At 47.8% G+C, this 14,368-nt stretch overlaps 1 long non-coding RNA gene across 1 annotated transcript in view; it reads right to left on the minus strand.

The window, feature by feature from the left end:
- Positions 1–6,197: 6,197 nt before the first annotated feature.
- The window catches only part of LOC105469108 (uncharacterized), a 28,168-nt gene continuing 19,997 nt past the window's right edge, over positions 6,198–14,368 (minus strand). The window contains exon 4 of the long non-coding RNA XR_011615291.1: positions 6,198–6,315. This is a non-coding gene — a long non-coding RNA (uncharacterized lncRNA). The remainder of the gene's footprint in view (positions 6,316–14,368) is intronic.

A 14,368-nucleotide genomic window follows, 5' to 3' on the forward strand; every position in this document is an offset into this window, starting at 1 on the left:
AGGGCTGGGAGGCAGAAGGTAGTTCAATGCTGAAAATTGTGTTTTTTAAAAATTATTATTTCTGCAGCTTTACACAAAATGGTCCCCCATCTGGAATGCACCCTTCCTCTTCGCTTACCTGCATTTGACTGACTCTTCAAAGCCCGATTTCAGTTCATCTTCCTCTGATCCCAGGACGGGGTGTGCCCTGTTCATTGTCTCCTGTTTCCTCTTGCTGTCTCATTCCCCTGACAGGCCCTGCACTCCTAGAGACCAACCACTCTCAAAAATGTTAGAGAGACAAATTCTCAGTCTCTAGCCCACACCTACTAAGTTGGAAACCCTGGGGGTGGGGCCCAGCCATCTGGGTCTTCACTAGCCCCCTGGGTGAGGCTGCTGAGAGTTCCTGTTCCAGAGTCACTGTGCTGGTCTCTAGACCGGGCTTCTCAAAGAGTGGTCCCTGGACCAGTGGCTTCGGCCTCACCTGGGAACTGGTTAGATGTGCAGAATCTCACGCCCCATCCCAGACCTATCAAATCAGAATCTTTATTTATTCTTTTTTTTTTTTTTTTTTTTTGAGATGAAGTCTTGCTCTGTCACCCAGGTTGGAGTGCAGTGGCACAATGTCGGCTTACTGCAACCCCCACCTCCTGGGTTCAAGTGATTCTCCTGCCTCAGCCTCCTGAATAGCTAGGACTACAGGTGTGTACTACCACGCCTGCTAATGTTTGTATTTTTACTAGAAACAGGGTTTTGCCATGTTGGCCAGGCTGGTCTTGAACTCCTGGCCTCAAGTGATGTGCTCGCCTCGGCCTCCCAAAGTGCTGGGATTACAGGTACGAGCCACCGCAACAGCCAGAATCTGCATTTTAACAGGATGTACGGGGGTGTGCCTGCTGGGGAAGGTGTGAGAAGCGCTGCCCTCTTCAGGGAATGCCACGATGGACTCCCTGAAAAGGGAAGGGCTGGCAGGCATCATCACCCCCCATCGCGAGAGCCATGTCCCCATCCCCCACTCCGTTCTAGGAGATCTCAGCCTTGATCACAAGCTGCAGGTGCTGGGAGCCTATAGAGAGATTCCAGAAAGGTCATCCGAGAAACAAACGGCATAGCCCCTTATCGCTGCCTAAGATCAAGTCAAAGATGTGTCTCTGAGGGGATTGCATCCCAGCTGACCACATTCTAGCACCATCCGTGAACATGGGCCAGTGTTGAACAGCACCCACTGCAACTGCCCAGGGAGCTCGGCTTCTTCTATAAGGGCCACCCTGAGGAGTGACAGTCTGAATTGCCCCAAGGTTGTCATCTAAGCCAAGCCTCCTGCTCCCTCGTCCTCTCTCCTGCAATCTTGCCCCTTTCAGCCTTCCCTGAGCACGCTCCCCTCAAACGCACCGAGAAGAGCGGCGTCGGACCTCAGTTCCGGGAGTGGGACTCAGGCCAGGCGACAGAGACAGAGAAGGGGGGAGAGAAGAGGATATTGTGGGATTTCCCTGACTCCTCCCTCACAGGCTCCCTTCCATTCACTTCAAGGAACACTTGAACGCCTACTAATCACTCAGCACAGTGAGTCCCTTCTGCCCCTGCTGAACTCCCACATTAGAGGTTGTTAAAAAATGTATTCAATGAGTTTGATATTCAAATATGAGCTTCTCCTGACAGGTTATAAATAGCTTCTTTGAGTCCAATTTGAGGTTTTGATTTTTTTTAAATGTAAGCTATCAGCCATCCATCTGTGTTTGAATCAGAGAGCCTCTTCTCCCTCCTCCCTGAAACCCATCGTCAAAGGCCATTACTACTTTCCCTACTCAGAGAATGTTGTGTATGGAGCTTTAATGTCCCCTGGGGAAGAGACCATTACAGGGAAGGAAAAAAAAAAAAAGACGCATTTCCATCTCTGTTCCAATACGCACAACCTAATTAAGATTTTATAAACACTCACCCAACAGGAAAACACACACGCACACACATTCACAGGCACCTAAATTAGCAAGGCAAATAGAGTCTAGATGAAGTGGTTTTCTTGCCTGTTTCCGTCCAGTTTTAATTAGGCGTCTGTCACGAGGAGGGCGTCACACAGTGGAATTGTCTCATTTTGATTCTTTAGGCTTGGGATGTTGGGTTGCCAGATCCCCACACCTACCCCTTTTTCCTGAGAATCACAGCTCCGTCTCCCCTGGGCTCCTCTCTCCACCACACTCACCTCCTGCCTGCTGTTTGGGGCCCGGAGGAAGGAGGAGGGGCTTGTCCCCAAGCAGTCCCATTTTGGTGGCCTCCCTACAGCACCGGCTCACCAGGGGACTTGACCCTGGCAGAGCCCAACTGTGGGACTGCCTGGTGGCAGTGGCGTCCTGCCTACACCCTCCAGATGCCAGGCTCTGGGGACAGAAAGCACAGGCTCCCTGTGGCCCCTCACCCCCCATTCCTGAGTGCCAGCAGTGCAGCCCCCTAGCCCTGGTGCCCAGGAGGCTGTCTTGGGGGCTGCTCTCAGTCCTGCCAATGTCTTCTCTCCCATCCCTACTGCTGTGCTCCCCCATAGAAGAAAATAGGAAAGATGATTCACTTTCTCCCTCTTCGCAGATCCCTGGGGCTGTTTGGAAAAGTACATTTTCTTCACGTGTGTAGAAAATTAAATCTGTTGTGTTTTTGAGGAGCATGGGAGGGGCGAGTTGGGGGAAATGTCACTCACTCTTCTGAGCAGACTAGGTGTCGGGGGTGGAGAGTAGGAGAGGGGAAGCTCCAGTCTTCTGAATACCTTGTGGGGGTCAGGCTGGGAGGTGCCAGCTGAGCCAGGCTGCAGACTTGGCCTCTTGGTCCTGCCTGGAAGCAGCCTCCTCCTTGAAGCAACTCTTTTTTTTTTTACTTTAAGCTCTGGGATACGTATGCTACAGTAACCAAAACAGCACGATACTGGTACCAAAACAGATATATAGACCAATGGAACAGTACAGAGACCTCAGAAATAATACCACACATCTACAACCATCTGATCTTCAACAACCCCGACAAAAGCAAGCAATGGGGAAAGGATTCCCTATTTAATAAATAGTGCTGGGAAAACTGGCTAGCCACATGCGGAAAACTAAAACTGGACCCCTTCCTTACACCTTATACAAAAATTAATTTAAGAGGGACTAAAGATTTAAATGTAAAACCCAAAATTATAAAAACTCTGGAAGAAAACCTAGGCAATACCATTCAGGACATAGACATGGGCAAAGATTTCACCAAACACCAAAAGCAATTGCAACAAAAGCCAAAATTGACCAATAGGATCAAATTAAACTAAAGAGCTCTGCCCAGCAAAAGAAACTATCATCAGAGTGAACAGGCAACCTACAGACCGAGAGAAAAATTTTGTAATCTACCCATCTGACAAAGGTCTGATATCCAGAATCTACAAGGAACTTGTAATTTACAAGAAAAAAATTTACGAGAAAAAAAACCAAACAATCCCATCAAAAACTGGGCAAAGGATATGAACAGACACTTCTCAAAAGAAGATATTTATGCAGACAACAAACCTATGGAGCAACTCTTTGTTTCCTAGAACAAAGCAACAGCTACGCCTACCCGCCTACCCGGTGACATCCAAACTTTCCAAGACAGGCTGCAGGGGGTGCAGGAAGAACGAGGCTGGGCTGCAGCGAATGGAAGTTGGTGACTTGTCACTGTGAAGTGGACCCAGCCCCCTGCAGCACTTGTCCATCCGAGGTCACTCTGCAGCCTCCTTCTCCTCCCACAAGGACCAGGGTTTGGAGGACGGTGAGGATGCATGTGAAGGTGTGGGGCCGGTGACCCACTGGAAAGATGATAACACCGAGGCCTAGGGGAGAGTGAGAACTAAGAGCTCACTGCTTCCTGCTCAAGAGACAAAGAGAACTTGTTAATTAATAGATCTCTCCGCCCCGAGAAGGATGAGGGCTCCACTCCTCTCTCTGCCCAGCAGAGGCAGAAGTAGAAGAAATCAATGCAAAAGAAAACAAAGACCAGGCACAGTGGCTCACGCGTGTAATCTCAGCACTTTGGGAGGCCAAGGCAGGTGGATCACCTGAGGTCAGGGAGTTTGAGACCTGCCTGACCAACATGGCAAAATCCTGTCTCTACTAAAAATACAAAAATTAGCCAGGCGCAGTGGCGCACAACTGTAGTCCCAGCTTCTGCTGAGGAGGCAGGAGAATCACTTGAACCTGGGAGGCAGCAGTTGCAGTGAGCCGAGATCATGCCATTGCACTCCAGCATGGGTGACAGAGCAAGACTCTGTCTTAAGAAAAAAGAAAATAACATAAAAAATAATAATAAAGAGAGAACAGAAAAGCTGTTAGGTCGACTTGAATAAGTAGCTGCTAGCTCAATGATAACCTCAAGTCCAAGTCTCCAGACGTGGTGAAACAGGTGAGTAATACCACCTGCCTTTGAGATATTTACAGTGCGAAGGAAAATTATTAGCTCTCAAAGCAATGATCACCAGGCAGCTGGGTATGAGGCCGCCATCAGCTCTAAAGGAAATGTGGACGCGTGATGTCCAGGCCCAGTGGACCGAAGCTTTGCCGCCTCCCTCTGCCGGCCACGGGCCCTGCTGGAAGACAGGCTGGCCACCTGTACCCGCTGTCTTCTGGGGCCACCATTCTGCCCTCCACCCAGGGACAGCTGCAGCCACCACAAAAGCAGCCTGGCTCCGGTGAATTAGCTGAAGTGACACTCACTTTGTATACACATGTTTACAATCAGGGCCAGATGGTGAAGTATTGGATTCGTTTCAACACCACTCCAACCTGCTCAGCTGAGCCGGGCTTTGCATGTGACACAAGAACCACAACCCAGGGAAGGGGCAATCCCCTTCCTTAGACACCAACCCCAAATCCCATGGGATATTTATTAGCCCTCACTTAAAAGTAGCCTCAGCTTACCAGCTGTCAGAACATTTTTTTTATCAAATATCCTGAAATTCTACAGACAGAAGAAACACAACCTCCTCTGATACTTTCCAGTTTCTTTCCCTTTTAAAAAAAAATTAAAAATAAGTAAATAAATAAGGCATACTTGATGGAAAGGAGCTTTCAAACGGTCACCGATGACCGTATTTATGTCGCCAAATTATTCATACTGGCAGGAAAAGAGGGCAGACTGAACACAGATCAAATGCAGTGATTATTTACCAAGCGATGAGGACATCCTTAGGTGACATGACAGAGAAACGGGGTGAGGGAGGATGTTGGCAAAGTGCCAGAGACAGAGTTGAGCAAGTCTGTGTGTTTCCATCTGCTTCCTCCCCAAAAGAAAGTGGCAAGGGAGCCTTTGAGGACAGCTGCACTGCAGAGCCAGTAGGATGGGACTGCCGGCCCCCAAGGAGCCCCAGGCCTGAGTGTCCGGCTGGCAGGCCAGGAAGAAAGAGGAGGAGGGGGCTAAAAGGTAGTGATGACAAGAGGAATGGCCAGTCCTTACCCACTGCAACTTCACCAGGAAAAGGTGCCCTCCCAACCAAATCTAGGATAACCAGATATAACACAAAAAAGAAAGAGAGAGAGAGCGGGGGAGACACACACACACACAGAGAGAGAGAGAGAGAGAGAGAGAGAGACAGAGAGAGAGAGAGACAGAGAGAGACAGAGAGAGAGAGAAAGAGAGAGAAAGAGAGAGGATGAAGAAGAAGCAGGGGCAGCAGCAGGAGGAGCAGGAGGAAGGAAGAAGGGGAAGGAGGAAGAGAAGAAAGCAAGAGAAGGAAGAAAGAAAGAAAGTGAGAGAGAAAGAGAAAGAGAGAAAGAGAAAAAAGAAGAAAAGAAAAGAAAAGGAGACCAGAGATATGCTCTTGTCATCTCCAATTGTGGGAATTATATGGTCTAAGTAGAAAGTAACAAACTTTTTGGAAAGAACATTCAAGAACTCCTCCATCAGAGGAGGAGTTCAAATCCAAATTGTCCCTCTGGGAGGTGTAGCTTTATTTCTGGAATGTAGCCATTACTCAAAACACCTTATTTTGAAATTTTCCTTTTGAAACTCCCTTTAGAGTGACTTCGTGAGAAATATTTTATAGCACAAAGCCGTAACCTTGGCTGTGTGTGTAGGAGGAGGGGGTGAAGGCGAAGGTGGGGGTGAGGGTGGTTCTGGTACTAGAACTCTGACATTGTTTGGGCTGGAACAGTTTCCAAATGGTGATTGACTGACCACCACCACCCCTAAAACTAATCTGACCCCAAAGAAAACAGCTTTCTTACCTTTGAGAATGTTCAGAGGATCTGACTGGGCTTCTTCTTCAAGGTAATTCCAAGAGGTTGCTGCAGAAATGATTTCAGCTATAGCAGGACATCTGAGCACGACAGTGGCATTATAGAGTGGTCACTACAAAAGAGGAAAGAGATCATATTCTCTTGAAAGAGCACACACACACACATAAAGTTAGGGCACAGCTTTAGAGATTGGCCCCAGTCATCTGCCTCCATTAAACCAGTCACTTATTCAGCCTTGTAGATTAGCATGGGCCCAAGCCCAAGGAGGATATCATCTGTGTGAAGGCAGCAGTTTGGCTCTTTTTCAGTCACTTATGAATCCTCAGAGGGAGGAACAGTGCTCAGAACATAGCAAGTGCTCCATGAATATTTATTAAATGAATAGACCAAAGACACAGTATCAGAGGAGATTTGAAGTAGGAATAGGTGAGTGTGGTGGCCAGCCTCTAGAATGATCCCAGTGACCCTACCTCCTGGTATTCACCTCTCTGTGTAGTGCCCTCCCATGCTGTGCCAGGGTTGGTCTCTGTGACTAAGAGAATATAGCAAAAGTGATAGCATGTTACTTCTTAGATTAGGTTATACAAGATACAACAGATGTGGGGAAGCCAGCTGCTAGGTCATGAGCAGCCCTATGGAGAGGACCACATGGAGAGAAGCAAGAAACCAAAGCCTCCTACCAACCACCATTTAAGTGCACCAACCACCATTTTGGATGTGGTTGCTCCAGCCCCAGCTGAGCCTTCGGATGACTGCAGCCCCAGCCAGCATTTTGGCTGCAACCTCTGGAAAGACCCTGAACCACAACTATCCAGCTGAGTTGATCCAGATTCCTGACTCATAGAATAAAGTGGGAGTCAATAAACATTTATTGTTTTAAGCCACTACATTTTGGGATAATTTGTTATGCAGTGTGAGATAACTAATACAGTGAGAAGATAGGGAAAAAAATGCATGTGCTAGATTATGTACCTTTGCATTCATCCACAAGGCTGCATTTTACCCCAAACCGATTCTGTGTTTCAAACATTTGTTGGAAAAAAAAATGGGTGGTGTGTCTGTTAATACCTGTATTGTAATAAGGATACTGTACCCCTTAATTTGTAGTAGCTGCTCTTTGCACCCAATCCCAACTCCCCTCTGGTGCCTCCCCTTTGTTTGAGGAGAGGAGCCTTCACTTCTTTGGTGACTTTTCTTTTGTCTTTCTTTGTCATTTGACTTTCCAAGGTACTGCTTGGCCCTAGCTTCTGGAACTGCACCTGCCCTGTACTAGGAACTTCATAAATATTTGTTGAATGAATGAATCAACAACCCAGGCCTCCACTGATGCTGCTCAGGGGGTGCATAGCCAAGCTCTCCTCACTAGCCCTCTCCCTTGCAATCAGGGCTCAGCGAAGGGTGGGAGGCAGAAGGAAGAGACAGAACGACTTATTATTATCACTTGGCCTAATGAGCTGGGACTGAGAAGTTAAATGAGAGAACTATGGGATTGAAAGGCAGACTAGACTGTTTTCTGCCCACTACTATTTGGAAGACACAGCGGCAAGTTGAGAGTAAGCTGGTTTTCATTCCTGGCTAATGAACTCACATGATCTAAGAAAGGGACAAGTTGGCTGGAAAAAGGGGATGAGAGCCTTTTCCCATTCTCCTTTGTCAGGCAAGAGCCGAGGAAGTTAGGGGTGCACCTGGCTGGGAGGAGGAGAAGAATCTGAATGGGCATCTCTCTGTTTTGCTCTGGAGAGAATGAAGACATCCTCACCCTAGGAATGGGGAAATCAACCTGTGGGCAGAACCAGCTTCTGCCTCTGGTTGCAGCCATCGTCTGGCCCCTGCAGATGACTTCTTGAAGTATCAGAATGCTTGCCAACCACAGAGAGTGACAGTTTCTGGAACCTGCACCAGGAGCAACCAGGTCTTGGGGACAGGCAGAGCCCCTACTGCCCTCTGTGGAAACCAATGCAAAAGGAGAAGCCCTGTTTCCTCAGATGAAGGTTCCCTCAGTCCAAGGGGGCATGGCCTGCCTGGGGAAGGAGGACCCCAGGATCAATCCCATCATAACACCACCCAGCCTGACCTGTAATACTTCTTACTTGGTAGCTCAGGGCTACAAAGGTGAGTGTCCCAAGAGACCCAGGCAGACGTTGTCTGGCTTTTCTGACCTAGCCTCAGAAGCCCCATCATGTTACTTCTGCCATGACCTTTGGTAGGAGAAGCAGCCACAAGTCCACCAGATTGAAGCAGGGAGAACAGATGCATCTTATCTACAGAAAATGTCTATGGTCATCCTCACTGCAGGGGCTCTGGTTGTGGCCACTCAGAGACTGGACCTCCAAAGCAACATGACCTCCCTGGACATCACGACATTGGGAAGGGTGTTTAGGAGCTTAGGCCTCTACTTTTTAATGTTTCTGGATTTTGCCAATACAACTGAGAACACCCAGAAAATATTTGCATTTCAGATAAATAGCAAATAGCTTATTTAATATAAATATATCCCAACTATCCTATGGGACACACTTATACTAAACATGAGTCATTGTTTATCTGAACTTTCAGTTAAACTTGTTGTCCTGCATTTTATCCGGCAATCCTCTGATGATTTCCCTCTACAACACATCCTTTCTACCCTCTCCTGTTCCTTACAACTGCAGGGGGTGGGGTAGGAAAGATAATTGTTCGAGATCCTGAACTGTGTTTCTGTGCCAGCCTTGGAGAGATATAAAGAAGGATGTGGCCCCAGTAACGATTGCTGCATAACAAACTACCCTACAGGGCACTGCAGGAATGACTTATCTCTGCTCCACAATGTCTGGAGCTTCAGCTGGGAAGACTCAATTGCTGGAGATAACTCCTGGAGGCCGGAATCACCTGGAGGCATGGTCATCACCTGTCTGGCGGTTGGTGCTGACTGTGGGCTGGGACCTCGGCTGGGCTCTCTACAGGAGCATGTGCACGTGGCCTCTTCATGTGACCTGAGCTTCCTTACATCATGGCAGCCTCTGGGTAGTTGAACTTCTTGGTAGCTCAGGGCTGCAAAGGTGAGTGTCCCAACAGACCCACGCAGATGTCATCTGGCTTTTCCAACCTAGCCTCAGAAGCCCCATCGTGTTAATTCCACCATGATCTATTGGTAGGAGAAGCAGCCACAAGTCCACCAGATTCAAGAGGGGTGAACAGACGCACCTTCTCCACGGCAAGAGTGCCAAAGAACCTGTGGGCTTGTTTTACAACCAGTGGAGGTGGAGGAAGTGGAAGGAACTTGCGGTGAGGGAGGGGCTCACGGTGAGACTGTGGAGGTAGAAAATTTCTGATGACGACGAAGGAGGTTGGAGAAGTTGGCAGGAGTGGAGCTGAAGCTTGGGGAGGTTGGGGGAGATTTGGGAATCATGAGCTCTGTGTGTGAGGAGGACCAGGAGGGGCTAGTGCTGAAGTCACTGGAGATGGTAGGTTGCAGAAGAAACCACTGTGGAAGAGGGAGGAGAGACAGCACCGAGGGTGTGGTAGCCATCAGGAAACATCAGAAGCGCTCATGTGCCATGCACGGCTCACACTGCGCTTTGTCAAAATCGGCGTCTGTCACCAAGATTGCATTCGACTGACACCATCTGCATTGATCCTGCTCACAGTCCCCCAGGCTCCCTCTCCACTCCCACCCATCTGCACACACCGAGTCTCTGCATTCCCCCGTCTCCGCTGGAGAACAGCAGCATCTGCCAGCAGCAAAGCCCCCTCTCCCACCTCTGCCCAAGATGGGTTTTGGCTGCCTGCACAGCACCTGGGACTGTCTCTGCAAACCTCAGAAGAGGCTCACTCTCAGGCCAGGAGAAACATGTGGTGACTTTCGGGGAGCAGAGAGTTTGGTCAAAACAGAGGGGCCGAGAAGTGGGGGCACTGGGCAGCAGCAGGCAGCTGAGGGCCCACGCACTGCAATGCACTCCCCATCCTTTCCACCCCCACCCCTGCCTTGAGGGGGAGGGAGCGACCTTCCCCTCTGCTGCTCTGTCTGGGGAATGGATGCTCACAGCAGCCCTGCTCCCCAGCACCAGCCTCTAGGAAGCCAGCAAGGCAGCCGGGCCTGACTGTTATGGAGGTGGGAACTGGCACCACATGGAGATCATGCCTTTTGAAGCCTGAGTTAATTGGATTTTACATCATCCTCTCTTGCCTGCCCCATCTTTATTAAATGAGAGGAGAGGAGAGGAGCAGCTGATCACCGAGAAGGAAAAGGTTAGGACAACGGCCTCTTTGTGGAAAGTAATCAATGCTCAGCCTCTCCCACCACGCCTCCTGATGTTCAGGCTCAAACAGTGCCTAGAACTCAGGGAGTGTGCAAAAAGATCAGTTGCCTTTATTACTATTCTTGTCATTACCTGGAAGGTACAATCTCACTCACGTATACACATAATCATGTGTGCATGCACACACATGTGTGTACACATGCATACATCCGTATACATCCACACCTGGCTAACTAGTGACCTGGATCGGCCAGTTACCCACCCAAAGGACCAGGGGTGGGGCCTCAGATCTGCTGTCTGTGGTCTTGTTTGGATGGAGAACTGCCCGCAGGGTCCAGAGCTCCAGCAACTGAGCCATCTCAGGCCTTAGTGGCCCCTGTCTGTCCTGTCCTGTCTTTTACATATATGTCCTCTCTTCGTGTTATATGAGGGTTTGAGGATCACTGGGGAGTTATTCCTTCCTCTCACTTTTGTAGATCCATCATTTAAGGGAAAAGGGTGGCTTATTCAAGCGGATACTGGTGAAATTGGCTAGTGTGGGAGACAGAATTTGGGTCTCGGTCCCTCACTCCCTGTGGCCCTTGGCTGCGCCTCCAAGGCGGGCAGAGAGAACCTCCCCACCCCTGACTTCAGGCTGCACACAATGCTTCTGCTAGTGGGCTAGGAGCAGATGCTAAGGAAACAAAAGCTCAATGTGAGCTCCAGGACCGGCCTTGCCCCCTCAGATTTGAGCCACCCCCACAAAAAGAATGTACTCTGGTAGCCTGCTGGTCCAAAGAAGATGAGAGACTCATGGAGCAAGATCTGATTTCAGCCCCAACCTGAAGTCAGGCTCAGCAGGGGTTGGGCTGGATGAGCTGAGCCCTAGCCGACCTGCCGAGAATTAATGAGCACCAGAACAGAGGCTCACTGGTGTGCGCCAGCAAGATTATACGGCTGTTCTACAGGACTCTACGTGGCCACAACTCGCTCGCACAGTGCACCTCACCCTGCATACAGAAACACATTCCAGATGCATGTAAAACTAAAGGAAAAAAATCGAAAGAGTAAATAAGTTTGAAAAAGACTCTCAAAGCTAAAAAGCAATGAAATATTATGAAGAAACAAGACGGATGGATTTAACTGCAGAACTATTAAACGACTCTGCATCACAAAGCATTATAAGCCAATTGAAAACGTAACGTAATACGTGCCAAAGATTAAGCCCAGAAAGTTTTAGTCCCATTTCCTTAAGACATTAAAGCTAGCACCCGTGGAGGAGAGCTGTATAAGGATCTAGGGTAGCCTCCCTTGGCAGAGGGGTGAGAAGAGGTTTTTAAATACACAATGCTAAAAGGATGTCAGGGAAAAAGAATTAGCTTCTTTCTAGAGGTCTAGGGTCAAGGAGAGAGAGGAATACAGTCCTAAGGAGAGAACCAGGAAAAGAAGTCCTCATCCAAGTTTAGGACACGTGAAGCCACCCTTGCATGTGGTCAGCCCAGAACTACAGCAAGGATGCCCTTTGTCCATCCAGGAGCTGTTTGACACAGAAGCATTTCCAGGGGCGACAAGCCTGGCAACGGCTGTCCTGTGTTTGAGTAGTAACTGTGACTGGCTTTTGTTGCAGAGCCAAGTCCAGCAGGGTCCAGCCATAGTATCGATGGGAGCTTGCACAGCCAGGGCTCTGAGCCTGTGCACCACAAATTGGCTTCCAGGAGAAATGCTTCATGTCCTGGGTTCCCTGTGTACTCTAAGGGGATCCCCAGGCACTAGGAGGATCAACCGAGGGAAGACACCTGCACCAGAACTTTAGGCATGGGCCGGGAGACCCTGTAGTGCCTCAAACTGGCAACTGACGGAAGTGCACATCCTTGTTACAAAGACCCAAATTAAAATATTGAAGGTCCTCATCAGTCAAGAAAAATTAGGACTGGGGGTAAAGGAAGACCACAAAGTGAATCCACTTTAAAAGATAGAAAGAGGCCAGGTGCGGTAGCTCACACCTGTAATCCCAGCACTTTGGTAGGCCGAGGCGGGTGGATCATGAGGTCAAGAGATCGAGACCATCCTGGCCAACATGGTGAAACCTCCTCTCTACTGAAACTACACAAATTAGCTGGGGATGCTGGCACGCACCTATAGTCCCAGCCACTCAGGAGGCTGTGGCAGGAGAATCATTTGAACCTGGGGGTGGAGGTTGCAGTGAGCCAAGATCGTGCCACTGAACTCCAGCCTGGCAACCGAGTGAGGTGCCATCTAAAAAAAAAAAAAAAAAAAAAAAAAAAAAAAAAAAAAAAACGGAAAGAAATAAATGTTTAATTGTAATTTTATATTTAGAAAAAAAGACAAATTATGAAACAGTTTCTTTTAGCTTACATGTGACAAAGTAGGCTATTAATGCAACTTTTTAATTCCTCAGATGAAAAAAGAACAAGATAGTGATTTGTGGGGACATACTTTTCCTGACGAGATTGTCTGATAGAACATACGATCCAATAGCCTTGATTTCACGTTTGACTTTTGCAGCACAATCCCAAAAAGGACATTTTTACAAAAAGGACATTTTTTGCAAAAAAATATTGGAAGGCATGATCAATTTTCCCAACGGCCTGTCTTAATCCTCTAAAATTCAAATCTCTCTCGTTTGAAGTGCCTGTCATTTCATCAGCCTTGTAGATTTTCTCTTCTGTAATTGTTAACCGGCTAAGAACTCTGCCATATCCTCATTGGCCAGGAGCTTTGCACGCGATGAACATGATTCTCCATAATCACTGTGATCAACCTCAGGAAATTCTGCATCTTTTGCAAAATTTGAAATTGTCTTGCATTATCCTTCAGAGTGTTGGCAACATATGGCTAACAGGAACAGGCAGACCTATAAATATGATAATACAGGGTGGGGAAACATGCTGGCGTTAAGTTTAAGGGATGCAGGAAGAGGGGAAGGTTTATAAGAGATCAGCCCAACAATGAATTTTTTTTTTTTTTTTTTTTTTTTTTTGAGACGGAGTCTTGCTCTGTCACCCAGGCTGGAGTGCAATGGCACGATGTCAGCTCACTGCAAGCTCTGCCTCCCGGGTTCAAGCGATTCTCGTGCCTCAGCCTCCCAAGTAGCTGGAATTACAGGCATGCCACCACGCCTGGCTAATTTTTGTATTTTTACTAGAGATGGGGTTTCCCCATGTTGGCCAGGCTGGTCTCAAACTCCTGACCTCAAGTGACCCTCCCACCTCAGCCTCCCAAAGTGCTGAGATGATAGGTGTAAGCCACTGCACCGTATTTTTGTGTTGCAATATTATTATAACTTCAGGAACTCAGACTGTAGTAATGTGAGAACCAAGGACCTCTGTATAAAATCAAGGGATGCTATCCACAATATGTAAAGAGCTCATAGAAAGCAACGAGGAAAAAATGGGCAGAAACAGAAATCTTTTCTGAAAAACAAGATAGAAAACGAAAGATGGGAAGAATAATTATTAATAGCTTCACTGTAAGCAAAGAAACATATAAGAAAGCAATATTTTTGCCATCAAATGAATGATTTCTAAATTATAATTCTCAATGCTGCTAAGGTTATGAGGAACTAGGCCTTCTTTGTACACCGCTGGTAGGGTGTAAATTGGTACCGGCTTTCCAGAAAGGAAATGCAAAATTATATCCAGTCTTAAAATCATTTCAACTGCATCATATTTTTTTATAAAGTCCCATGTTGTCTGGGCATATCCTCACATCATTCTTAAAATGAACAAAGACTAAATCAAATGTTGATTTTGAGGGTGTAATTTTTCTGGGGAAAAGAAAATCATCTAGTGGCACAAAACAATATCCTTCACTTTGAGTGAAGTTAATTGCTTTTTCAGCCCTCTCTAAAGTTTGATCTCCCACTCGGAGGCCACTTCGCACAGGAAAGAAAGCCTTTCCCCTCCGGAGAGTGCGCAGAGGAAGGGG

The sequence above is a fragment of the Macaca nemestrina genome, chromosome 17 (assembly GCF_043159975.1).
Source record: "Macaca nemestrina isolate mMacNem1 chromosome 17, mMacNem.hap1, whole genome shotgun sequence".
NCBI classification, from domain to species: Eukaryota; Metazoa; Chordata; class Mammalia; order Primates; family Cercopithecidae; genus Macaca; species Macaca nemestrina.